The following is a 13,670-nucleotide window of genomic DNA, read 5'->3' as shown; positions in this document are numbered from 1 at the left end:
TGCCTGATGTGCATGACTAAGATCTTCGTAAGAAAAAGCATATGAAAAGGAGAAAAACAAAACCAAGTTTATTAAATAAATAACCCTAGAGAACAGCAAATGGTTCAGTTTGCTTTTCCCTGTCCTGCTTGCTGAGCGAATGCACAGGCTGCAGCCAGCTTGTGGTCTATGGCAGTGCTGATGAATGAGGAGACTTGATCAGCTCCTTTTCCTGTCGCTGGTCTTCAGCAATGCTGCTCACATGAAGGTCTGAGGCTGTGATTTGGAATTGGTGAGAAAATCTCTCCTTGGGGGCACACTCTGCTTCAGGAGCAGAGGATCGGACCAAGGTGATTTTTCTTTTGCTGTTTTCTCGGGAAGTTTGTCTTAAGATTGATGTGTGGTGCCCTGAGTACAGCTACTATCAATGACTTTTATTGTTCATTTTGATTTTTTGAGACAGTCTCACGTAGCCAAGTCTATCATCTCTGAATCTCAGATCCTTCTTCACCCTCTGAGGGCTGGGACCAGTAGCAGGTGTCATTATTGACCAGGTTAGGTGGTTCCGAGACTCAACACCCGGGACCTCATGCATCCTAGGAAGGCTCTCTATCAACCGAGAAATATCTCCAGCCTCTAATAAATTAGGAGAAATTGGCAGCAATGAAGTTTCTTGTAATATAGATATTTTAATAGATTCATTTAGATATGTTGAATACTCATGAACACACATGATTCACAAAGTTTAAAATTTGATGTATTAGAGATTGATATTAGATTGCTAACAAGTCAGTTTAAGTAACTCATGCAAGGAGATTGGGAAACTACAGAGTTCATTCTGGAAAGTTTCTGCACATCTTAACTGAAGCCTTGCGGGTTTGATGGTCCTTGTTCTTTCATTATGATGCTTTCTTTCCATTGGAAACCATGTCCTTTGGGATGATGGCTTGTGAAACAGCAGTTTGTGCTGATGAACCTAGGCCGATGACTTAGCTGTTTCCAGTATTGCCTGGAGACCTTTATCCTGGTGAGAAAAATCTTTATCCAGGGCCTATCATTTTCACCATGTTGTTTACAGACTCCTGTTTGGCTTCATTCAAGCAGGTGGTTGGGAAGCAATGTTAAGTCCCAAGTACCTTCCTTTGTAGCCTGTTTCAGGTCATAGAATATATTCATAGAAAAGACACAAAACTTGGGTAAATATAATTTATATTTCCTAGTGTTTTATGAGTTGAAGCAACACTTCAAACATATTTTGTTAGAAACAAACCCTTATGCAAATGGCTTGTCAGAATGAAGCAATCCCTTTCCTTACTTCATTCCTGACATAGAAATTAGAATGCACGAGTTAATGAATTAATGAATTCAACTTCCTTTTCTCTCCAACAGTTAGCTAACAGTATAAAGTTATCTTAAATATCAACTACACTGCACCGGGAGCTCATATTTTACAGTCAGTCTTCTGGTCACAGTGTCTTAGGGAAAAGAGACCCAGTGCTGAGAGTTCCTCGGTGAAGGAGTGATCACAAAACAAAATACAGGCTAGCAAGTCTCGGAGAGGACAGGACCAAGGTCCCAAAGTCTTCTTAGATGCTCAATGTGGTCTTCCAGCTGTCTATCCTATGATATCTTACTATGGGAAGAGCCCTTGTTTCATCCCCATTTGTTAACCCATGAAGGGGAAAGGAGTTCTGTCAAGCAAGTTAAAGAGGAAATAAACAAGGAGCAGCTCATCACACAAGGCCCGCCAATCCAGGGTCTGAGGCAGCAGAGAAAAAGTCTCTGGATGGGTTGGGAGAGGAGGGTTGGGAAAGGCAGAGAGAATGGGAAGGAGAGACAGCCCAGAAAGGTGGAGAGAGAGGCCCAGCGGAGTAGGGAGACTGGACTGCCTGGGAGGCTCGAGCCAGTAACGGACGGACGCCACAGCAGAGAAGCGAAAGCTGGCGTAGAGGGTGAGTAGGGCCTGCGGCGCCTGCACGGCTTGCATCATGGACCTTCTAGTGCCCTCTGCACAAAAAGGTGGCGGCAGTGCCCCTGGACTACTACACCCTTTCTTTCATCCCTTGACCGTCAAGAGATACTGTCTCCTCCTTGACTGCAGAATTTCCTGTCTGGAACAGAATGCTGTCTGGGACTTTTACTCCACTCACTTTCAAAGCTTCCTGACAGTAGCTCAATCGTTATTCTTCAGAGTTGCTAATGGCTTCTTTTGAAAATGGTGTGACGTTTTGTTTGTTTTAATTAAAAATAATGATCCCATTAAACGCCATTAAATAGCTTCTTAGGGACAGGTGGGAGGTTTCTATTTCTCAACACGGAAATACAAAATATAACATATAATAGAGTAAGTATACTCTAAATCTGCAACAATTAAATCAGCCACGCCCACATCTCCATCCTGGAAGGAAAGTGATGACCAGTTCCCCCTTGCCCTAGGTCCCAATGCCACTCTCAGGTCCAGCCCACAGCTATTTCCTGATGTAAGTCAGAGCACATGGCCGTTGCTCTCCATACATTCTTCTGCTCCGGAAGTGTGTGGGCTGGCTAGGGAGCTGCCAGTCGTGCTGATCACAGCACACTCTAGCTTCGATTACTTTTGGCCTCTTGACCCACATAGAATGTTCCTGCTAATGTTCATGACTCTTGTTAATCCCTCGTGGTTTCTTGGACCTGATGAGGAAATAGGATTTAAGCCACCACTTACAAATGTAAGAACTGAGAGAAATAGATGGCGAATCTCAGAAGCACATTCAGCAGTTTGTAGGAATTGTAGCTGTTTACGTGAGGCTAGTCCACTTTGTCTTTAATATACAATACTCCTCGCTTAATTATTGACTTTTAAGACTTTTCTATGACCTCTATCAGTAAGTATACTTCTCACAACTGTCAAGAGCATGACACGGAGACTTAACTGAACTGATGGGCAGCCCTCAGAGGCCTGCTGGCTTTTTTACTCTCCATTGAACATTCTGTGTCTACCCTTCTTTCTGTTCTGCTTTGAATATAGAAGGCATCCTTACACTGGCTTCTTCTATCACATTAGAGATATGATTTCTAAGGGATCTGGATTCACCTCCCAGCTTTTTACCTAAGCAAAATACCTAGACACATGCCAGAGGGTTCTCTTTGTCCCAGAGGATTCATCCTCCCATTTTAGAGCAGTTGTGTGTGTGTGCGTGTGTGTGTGTGCGTGTGTGTGTGTGTGTGTGTGTGTGTGTGTGTGTGTGTTACATATGCGCAGGTCAGAGGACAACATATTGGAATCAGTTCTCTTCTTCCACCATTGTGGGTTCCAAGGCTCTAACTCAGATCATACAGCTTGGTAGCAAGCATCTTTATCTGATATACCTTCCGGACTCCAGTAAGAGTTTTAAGTGAGCTCTTCTTCATTAAAATAAAATAAAAACAGTAGCTTTTTTTTTACCCATTTGTATCCTAGGTAGATGGGACTGAAAGTTGCTGAGAATATTCATTGCTAAAACTCTAGACTCTGGAGCTCGCAGAAAATGGAAAGGAGGAAGATAGACGATGACTAAGGGAAAACAGATTGAGCAGCTGGAATATGTGAAGTAGTTGAAGATTGTGTATTCATTGTTGGCAAAAATAGATTGAGAGAGTTGGTTTGATTGTGCTGTAATCATCTGGATATGCCTGGTAGGAAAACAGCATGACTACAAGCAGATTCTGTGCATCTGAGCCCTAACGGCAATGGTATTTGAGAGTCTAATTTCTGCAAAATCATGCCAGTAAGAAAGCATAGAATAGCGCTGATTTGTTATTTATAAACAAGGCTTTGCTATATAGTTCAGGCTTGTCTTGAATTTGTGACTTCCTACCCCTATCATGGGTTAAAATTACTGGTGTGTACCATTACACCTGGCTAACTCATTTTAAAATTAATATTGAGGTCTTTTTCTTGACTTTTTCCCATGTAATATATTTGGATTGCACTATTTTCTCTTCCCCAATTCCTCCCAGTTCCTTCCCACGTCTCTACCCATCCAAGTTAATACTCTCTCAGAAAACCAGCCAACCAACCAACCAACCAAAAAGACAAAGAATGCTAAAGATAACAAAAGAGAAAGCACATGCAAAATCCCATGGGCTTCCTTTGTGTCAACCAACTCCTTCTGAGCATGGGATCTGCCCTGACATGTGGTCGATATGCTTAGTGACACTCCAGGACACTCTAGCAGAGAAAACCGATGTTTTTGTTCTCTCCCAGAGGGTATCAAGTTGCAAGTGTCTTCTCTGTTAGGCGTGGTACATTGTGCCAACCAAGTCTCTGTGCTGAGAGTTTGTCTAGCTTGAGTGTTTGTAGGTGTGCAAGCTATCACCGTCTCCATGAGCTAACATCCGCATCAGTCTTCCTTTAAAACAAAACAAAACAAAACAAAACAACTGTTTCCTTGGAGTCCTACACACGTCTGGCTCTTATAATCTTTCAACTTCTTCTGCATAGGTTCTTGTGATGCTTCAGTGATAGTCTATGGGACTTTTTTGGTCAATGACTCAACAAGATGATTCCATTCCTAGGATTGTGAGTTTTGCTCGGTAGCATAAGAAGTCTAGTTGTGGCACCGTCTCCCCTGATTGCATGGCAACTGCACTTTAATCTAATGTATGTGCTGAGCTCTTGTTCTCAGTTTCAATGGTGTGTAAAGAAGTAGATAGAGTTCATATAAATGAGAATAAATAGAGACTACTTATTAAGAACTTTCTAAAAATTGGACTCAGCCACTGTTGTCTACACTGATTGGGTGGGCAGAGACCAAAAGGTACATATGAGAAGTGACCATTTTCTGGTGACATAGTGGGAAGATTCACATGATGCTCTGCTGGAGGAGAATTAAGTAGGTGTGGAGCATGCAGAGTTCTGGGTTTGCTTGGTTTTCTCTTTTGGGCTCTGAGTTAGCATTAAAGACAGTGGCAGGTAAGAAAGTGGCAGCAATGACATAGACCACATGTTCTGAGTTGACTGATGAAGTTTCTATTTGCGTTGGATGGATACAGACGTTTCAAACTGAAGTTCTATTTTCATGAAATTTGGTCTTTTGCTGTTCATAAACAAACAAACAAACAAACGAATGAACAAAACCCCTCATCAATAAAAATAGAAAACTGAGGCCTGAAAAAGCTAGCCATTGTTTTACAAACAAAAAATTTGTGGATAAAACCCAGTTAACAGTTTAAATAATTAATGTTTATTAAGTGTTTATGCTATGCTATGCATTGGATTAGTCTATGTAAGTGTTTTTATTATATCTCTGGTGTGTGTGTGTGTGTGTGTGTGTGTGTGTGTGTGTGTGTGTGTGTGTGTGTGTATACATTGAACATGAGAAGGTCAATGGACAATTTGAAGAAGTTTGTTCTCTCCGTCCATCATGTGCCTGACTGGGATCAAAATCAAGTCATCAGGTTTGGCAAAAGCAGGATCTTTTTCTGCAGCACCATCTCTCCAGTCTTGTGTGCTACTTCAATCCTTGTAGTAGGATTATAAGGCATTATCTCTTCCACTGTTTTCAATTTCAGGAGGCAAAGGCCAGCACTCCACATACTTTCACTATCTTCTCCAAGGTCTCATGGCTACTGATGGGGCCTGCCAGGAATTTAATCCCACATGTAACAGATTTACACGCTACGGTCTTTAGTGCATCACTAAACTGCCTAATCCCCTATTTTTGCCACGACCTCAGCCTGTTTTATAATGTTTGTCTGCACTTACATTTTGCTCCATTTTCTGCAAATTCAGGGCATATTTTTGTAAATATAGATAACTAACCAAAACATCTTCCCACAAGAACCAAAGACATTCATTCTCCTTTCGTGGGCTTGAAAAATGTTAAATTTATATAACTAAGAATGAGGAAGCTGGATGAGAGGCCTGGATATTAAATTATTAAAATTTAGAAGCTAGAATGCAGTGACCAAGTGGATGGAGACAGGAAGGGACACAGCAGAAAGGGTGTGGAGAGTCTGGATATCTACCATGAGGACACTTGTGCTGCTGCTCAGTGAGATGACTCTCAGACAGCAAAGACAATTATTTTTCTGTCATTCTTTCAAAGAAAACTTTAGTAACTGTTCCTTGAAAAAATTCTGTCCCTAATTCCGATGGCTGTGCTTCTGTTCATTTATCCAATAACCACCCTGTGGCGTGGTACTGGCCATTGGGCCCGTGTTATAACTATCTTCTAGTTATTGTGTCACTGTGAGAAGTCAACTGGTTAAATAGAGATCTTTTGTAGTTTTGTATTTTGAAAGTTGATCAGACAATGTATAGCGGACATACATGTTAGTAGACATAGCAACAATATGAAGTTGGAACCCTCTAGAACAGCAGTATCAAATCAGTTTACCGTAGACAAAACTGCAAGAAGCAATTGTGATTCAGCAGGGGATAATGTAACCAAGACTTCAAGGTTTGGGATGCTTAGTGGCTATGATATTGAATAACATGGAATCTTGGACAGGCTCTTGAGAGGGTTTTTTTAAATTTAATTATCTATTGTATAGAACAGATTTTATTCAACAAATGAAAAGCTATGGTTTCCCCTGTCCTTTTTGCTCCATGATCATCACTGCTTCAACCTAAAACTTTAGAAATGTTATCTCACAGAGCCCAACAATGCTTCTGGAAAATATCTTAGAGTATGCCATGCTTCTCTAGTACTGTGAGACTTTAAAGATGGATGAGAGAAATGATTTCTGCATCCTAAGATGTGGCAGGAAATGCTGCTGATATGGGAATTTGATTTCTGAATTATCAAAGTGTTGGTGGGCCTTTTGAAGATGTGTAATGGGTGGTAAGACACTTGGAGGTGTTTTCCACTTAATCCCCTCCCTTCTGTTCCATCGAGACTCTCACATAACGAGAGGGAGTGGAGCTCTCAAGATGGCGTGCAAGGATAGGAATTGTTTCGATCCCCCTGTGTTTCCCCAGGTATGGTGATATCAAATGGTTGCTGGATTCTTTGACCTACACGGTTTACATTATCCTGCCCTCCCCTGTCACTTCCATCTCCTATTTTGTGTTTGTGTTTCCTTGATATTTCAAACGGTTTCAGATTTATTAATTTCTTTGAATTCTATAATACAATACCAGAAACAAACCAATACCCTTCTGGGCCTGGATAACTGAGTGAAACATTTTATTCATGGTTACTGGTTCCTCGTGGCATGGCAGCAAACTATATCAGCATGATAGCATTCATAGCTAAGATAGTTTAAATTACTTAGCATATATTATGCCGTAAGGTGTTGGATAAGATGGTGCCAGTGGCATCCAAATATGTAGTGTACAATTTACCTCTTTACCTACTAATTTGAATATTTTGTAGAAAATGACTCTAAAACGCTTTCGGCATAATTTTTTTGTAATAAATCCCTGATGTTTCTTATTAGTGTTGATTTCCTTATTCTCCAGATGGTAAAATTGCACTCTATTTGTTTGTTGTCTTACTGAGCATGGATTTCTTACTTGGTGCTATTATTTATATTATAATATTATTTATAGCTTTGTACTGTTTGGCAGCAAATAAAAACTTATTTCTCCTGACTGACATTTTAAGAACATAGAGAATTAGTAACGTATTTAGTTTTTTCCAGTTAGATTTAAGATTTCTCAATAGCTATATTATTTGTGAAGTTGCTGTGTGTGTGTGTGTGTGTGTGTGTGTGTGTGTGTGTGTGTGTGTATGTATGTATAGTGTCTGTAGACTCTATATGTGTGGTGTATAAAGTATGTGAGGAGATACACGTGGAAACAATCATTCTTTACCTTAAGTTTTGAGACAGGGTCTCTCAATGATCACAAAACTAACTGATTTGGCTAGACTACCCGGCCAGTTCTTTTTAGCACTTTTATTTTTTGAGACAGACCTTTCAATGGCCTTGAAGTCGATCACTTTTATTGACTGAGCTTGCTCCAGCCCAGTCTCCAGAGTCTCTCACTGAGACTGAAACTCACTGATTTGGCTTGGCTGGATGGCCACTGAGCCCAAGGGATTCTCCTGTCTTCTTTTCCACCAGCGCTAAGGTCACAGATGTGTACTGCCACACCCACTTGGGGGTAGTAAGGATCCAGACTCAGGTCCTCATTTTTGAGAAGCAAGGACTTGATTTACTGAGCTGCACCTCAAGTCCTTGGTGGATTTTTTTAATTTCTATTCTGGATACTAACAGATCACTCAGTATACAAAATACACAGCTTGTAGGAAAAGATGATAAATGTTGATATCTTTCTAAACCCAAATAATTTTTTAAAAATCTGTATTATATTTAAAATAACTCTATAGCAGTCATTTGTCAGTGACTTTTTTGCCTCATGTCATCATGATGACTACAGTGACATTCTTTCCAAAATGTATAGGAAAGCATACCTTTCTATGAGTCAAAGACGCCCTGGTGTGATTGCTGTTAAACTATAGGTAGTCATGGAGTGGGCTGCCATTGAGGGACCCCACTGTTTGGAATGAAATCTCTAACAGGAAACCTCAACATTTTATTAAATTTTCTCAACTAATGGTTTGTAGCGCTTAAGAGGAAATGAAGCCTCACTGTCCTACTTCCCTGGACTCCTCATTTTCTGACTGGGTTCAGCCTCATATTTTCTTTCCCTGCAGATCATTCCCTGGGCTCTGGCAAGGAACCAGGGGCTAAAACTTGAGTGATGGTTAGGAACGGATAAAACACAGAGTTACCTGTTTCTAATTTAGCACTCAGGCTCGGCAGCCAGGAAAGACCCTGTGACCTTCTGCTGAGGTCACATTTAAGGGGACTTAGTCTTTCCACATTTATTAGATTTTAATTTTGGAACTCACATGAGATAGAATTCTTTCTTATTTAGCAACATGTGCTTTGCATTAATTCGGTAGTCTACGTATTGAAGAAGATCATTTAGGGAATCTTGATGCACAAAAAAACCTGATACACCCTGGAGGAGACGCTCTGCCAATGTCTAGGTATCCTTTTGCAAAATTAGGGAAATCAGCCCTGGGTAACAATTCTCAGTAGAATAACAGAAGCCGAGTCTGTAGGAAAATGGGGGATTACTCGGGGGTTATCCAATCTTTAAATCCTAAAAGGTCTTTACAAAGGACTAGCTCAGTGAAACGCACTATCTCCACACAACAGACAGATTCAAATTTCCAAATTAATGTAAAATACTGACTTTGTTGTTGTTTAGCTATAACCTCAGAAAAGTTAATAACGTCAGTCTTTGTCATAAGACACTTATTAATCTTCTGTTTCCTTAACATCGCGTTAATCAAGGAAAAGCAATTGTCAATATTTATTTCCTTAATATTTGAAAAAAGGCAATGCATGTGCATTTGGGCTCTTTTAACAGAGAGAGAGGGGAGAAGAGGAAGAGAAATAGGAAGAGAGGGGAGTACGTGTGTAGGGGAAGGGGGAGAAGGAGAGAGGGAAGATGAAATTAAATTAAATGTTAAAATGTAGGTGGAAAATATATAGCCACCTTCCTTAAGTGACCTTAACAATCTCTAGAAAAATTCTGATAAAAGAAATGTAGTCCCGTGAGCAACATGTTTTTTGGGTAGAAGGTCTAGATCTCAGGCCCTGCTTTCCAAGTCCTTCAAGCTCCCACCCCAGGAGGTCAGTAACTTCGTGCTTTCCTCATACACAATCAAAGCAAGCTCTGCTAAACTTCTGGGGCTTTCTTTGCTGTGTGGTCCTCAGGCCCACTTAGCACCCTTTTGCCATGCCATCTCTCCAACTTCGTGTACCACCAGTGCTCTAGATTTCTTAGATCCCTGCTGGTTTGAGCATCTCAGGTGTAATTATGGTTGGAGTCGTCATGCCATGCCTTAATGCAGCAGAAAGACCCTCAGAATCAACCCCTGAGTTCTGTACACTCGACTGTGAATCCTGCCTCCTTGGGCTAAGCCATATCTGTCTCCGGATGTAGAGATTTAACCTGAAACTCAGATGTGAAAGCCCCTTTGTTGACATCTGTGTTTGAGCACTTACTCCCCAGCTGGTAGGGTGTTTTGTAAGGATTTAGAAGACCTTGGAAGTAGAACCCTCTGGAAGAAGTGTGTCAATGGGAGTGGGTCTTAAAGTTTTCTAGCCTAGCCTAGCCTACATATTTTCTGTTGTTTACTTCCCAATTGCAGACACAGAGACTGGTGGTCTCGCATTCTTATAACCATGCCTTCCCTGCCACCAGGTGCCATTTTTCTTCTTAAGGTGTGAACTAAAATAAACCCTTACTCCCTAAGGTTCTTTGGTTTTTGGTGTGTTTTTGTTATTGTTGTTGTTGTTGTTTTGTGTTTTGTTTTGCTTTTTTGTTTTGTTTTTGCCAGGTGCTTTCTCACATGGTGAGAAAAGTGACTGTTCTACAACCCTAGGAAAAATGAGCTCTCATTACACTTGCTGTTCAGGACACTGTGAATTAGAGACTGAATGGAATCCAGACTATTACTGCTTTAACCCTGAGATGAGCCACCACACAGTCCTTTCCTGGTACAAACTGCCATGTCTACACATTCGACTGACTAGCTGTTTTCACAAGCATGTTTTCATCAGCATGAAGGAGAAACTTGGCAAAGCAGGCACTGAACAGTCCTTCCTTTTAAGTTTCGAACTGGGGCATTGATATCACTCCCTGGCAGTGGCACCCCATAGCAAGGTGACTTGAAGTTGTATATCAAAATTTGCATCACAATAGCTGTGAATTTGTTTTAGTGTCTGCTAGAAAATGCATTTGGACGTCCTAATTTGTGTATGTTGGTTCAGCAATTGCTCCTGGCAGGCTGTGGACACAGGAGAAGTGATGTAAACTGTGTTTCAATGGCCGGAACTGAAACAAGCAGAGAGTCCCTTGCTTTGGTGAGAGATGAGGTTCTTGAATTTTAAAAGCAAAGCTACTCATTAGGTTCATAATTGAGAATGTGCACACTACAGATGTTCCGAGGAATATGTGAAAATTATATACGATAGTGTCTTAGCTTTTAACAAAGAGAATTTCCCAAAATATAATTTTCCCCGTACTCTACTATACTTGTTAAAAGAGGTGATTGCTTGTATTTTAGTTAGATGTGGTCTGTCCTCTTAGTTCTGAGGACAGTGGGCAACAACTGGAGGTATTTCTATTATTAGCATTCTGCCTCATTATTGTGTAAAAACACAATAATGTTTGTAAATCACTGGCAAGTACTTTTGATCAGCTCTTCAACTTAACGTTGCAAAATTTATAAAGCCAACATGCTCTGGCAGAACACAGGCTATTCTTTTTGATGGTGTCACACCACTGAGGGTGAGTTTGCTCTATCTTGGTGTCTCTATACCACGGTTTCCCTCGTGGCCATGGAGAGGAGAAGAGCTGGAAGAGCAAATGGCACATTCTGACTTGATTTACTCCCCCTTCCAAAAAAAACAGGCTTATGGTGGGCCTGACACTGTCTTTAAAAAATCTCATAACATCTAGTTTTCCTACGAACCCAGGAAGAATTAGTTTCCTCAGAACCAGACAGTATTGTCTCTATCTCAGTCCCTAAATAGAACCCATAATAACTGGAGAATATTTATTTAAAATTTCTTCATTATATGTTTCATATTATATTTGCTGATAATTAATTATATGTTGATAAAGTGGAATCTTAGAATAAATTGAATCCCAAATAGGTTTGTTATGTTCGGGCTTAAAAGCTAATAGAAAGTTTATTTGTTTCTCAAGGACAATTTGAATTTTTTTTCCTCTTTGGTTAATTGGTCTATTAGGAGATAATTCTATGTCGACCCATATATAACAAAGTGGCTAAAATAAATTCAATGTATAAAGCATAATGTTGCTTATAGTCGCTGCCCTTTATCATGCATCTTAATTAATTACCTCAATTTTATTTGAGGAAAGTTTCTTAATTACTCAGTTTAGGATTATGTTGGACAACTAATGGCTTCTATGCTTGGATTTCTGATGAAAACACTATATCCCCTCTCCTTTGAAGAGAGACAAAGATTAGTGCTTACCCTCCCCTAATAGAACACACTTATAGATGAACCTGATCTTTCTTCACATTACGTCTCTTTTGGGATAGTTTTCTGTATAGAAAAGGTCATTTGAAAACATTTATGGTTCTCTTAAAGAGGAGTGTATATTGTTTGTATTATACATTATTTTCTCTCCTTTAAAAGGTTCAGATAAAGTGACTGCCCATAGAATGAAAAGATGGCTTTAGTGCTCTGTCCTTTCCTAATCTCTAGTATATCTTGCTCTGCAATGACTTAATTTTTGAAATATTTTTATAAATTCTATGAGGAAGGGTACTTCATGCTATTCCTTCAGTGGACGCAGCTTTGCCCCTTTGTTAGTTCGACCCATTCTCTGTGGGTGCGTGTTTTACGGTGACTGGTAACTCTTCAACATGTGTTCATATTTTCTTCTTGACTGTTTCATCTTGCTCTAATCCTTCAGTCTCTCACACAAAAAAATCCTTTGTTACTAATATTTAATCAGGGTACCTTCGTGGTTTGTAAGACGACTTTAGATAAATAGCTGAATTGTTGTATGACGTCACAGCACTCAAGTTTGCATGCATGCGTGTATTTTTAGTGGCATCCTGAAAGAGGCCTTTCTCATTTTATCTTTCTATAGTTTCATCTATGTTTATCTTATTCTTTTTAATTTGAGCTTTTTAATCTATCTGTTTTTTTGAGACCATGTAGTTCTGGAATCTTAACCAGGAACTGTAATTACTCCCAATGATTCCATTCAACCAGGCTTCCATGTAAATGATTAAGTAATGCACTATATAGTGTTATCATTTTAATACACAAAACAGCATATTAAGGAGTTCTGAAATTTATTTTATTTTACTGCAGGAATACAAACTATGGTCCCCCCCCTGAGACTTTGCCAGTCTCCCTAGTAGGTGTATCTGGAGTTAGATTTCTGGCCAAAGCTGCCTCTGAGCTGCCCAGAGACAGAGTCTTCCCAGGAGTATTTATTTATTGGATTTTGGGGACAACTTTAATATGAGACCATCAGCCTGATGTGAGAAATGGATGCATGTATACTACATTCCAATTTTTCTAGGGAAAGGATTGGTGCATATAATTTTTGTATCACCTACAATACATGTCAGAAATGCACAGAATAGGTTAATAAATAATTATTGAAATTCTAAATAAACAGAACCAAAATGCACATTTTTGGAGGGGAAAAACAGTTCTGAAAATAGAATGCATTTTCTAGCTTAGAAAGTCATTAATTTCATTTAATTTTGAAACTTCATCTTTGCCATAATTTGTGAGAATACATTTTAGGCAAGAAGTAGTTACTAATCCTACACATGAAATACGTTGTATTTTGTCAGATGCTGTGTTTCTCGGTTTGCCCATTATAAAACTGTGTGATGTGACTAGGAGGTGAACCTGGATATAATATGTGATATTTACCTATGAAATAACTTAACATCATGAAAGATTTGAATTGTTTGTCATTTTCTGTCTCAAGTCACTATCAGAAGATGGAGGGTTCATCATTCCACATAGACAAGTTCTGGATACAATCTTAGATGTATTTGAGAGTATGTATAAAAACTGCCTTGGCTCTAACTTGATTTATAGGGGAAAGATGGCATTTAATCTTGTGGAAGATGTGCGTTGCTTTGTCAAAACCATGAGATGTACTGTGTAATATGTCTTAATGCAATTGGACATGATAAAGA

At 39.6% G+C, this 13,670-nt stretch overlaps 1 protein-coding gene across 1 annotated transcript in view; it reads left to right on the top strand.

Annotated features, from left to right (window-relative positions):
* The first annotated feature begins 1,802 nt into the window (after positions 1 to 1,802).
* The window catches only part of Ccdc178 (coiled-coil domain containing 178), a 397,289-nt gene continuing 385,421 nt past the window's right edge, over positions 1,803 to 13,670 (top strand). Inside the window, exon 1 of the mRNA XM_017601075.3 lies at positions 1,803 to 1,931. The gene's annotated coding sequence lies outside the window, so the exon portion shown is untranslated. The remainder of the gene's footprint in view (positions 1,932 to 13,670) is intronic.

This window comes from Rattus norvegicus, chromosome 18 (genome assembly GCF_036323735.1).
Source record: "Rattus norvegicus strain BN/NHsdMcwi chromosome 18, GRCr8, whole genome shotgun sequence".
Lineage (NCBI taxonomy): Eukaryota > Metazoa > Chordata > Mammalia > Rodentia > Muridae > Rattus > Rattus norvegicus.
The sequence above is the reverse complement of the archived record's forward strand: the minus strand, read 5'-3'. Positions and strand labels throughout refer to the sequence as shown.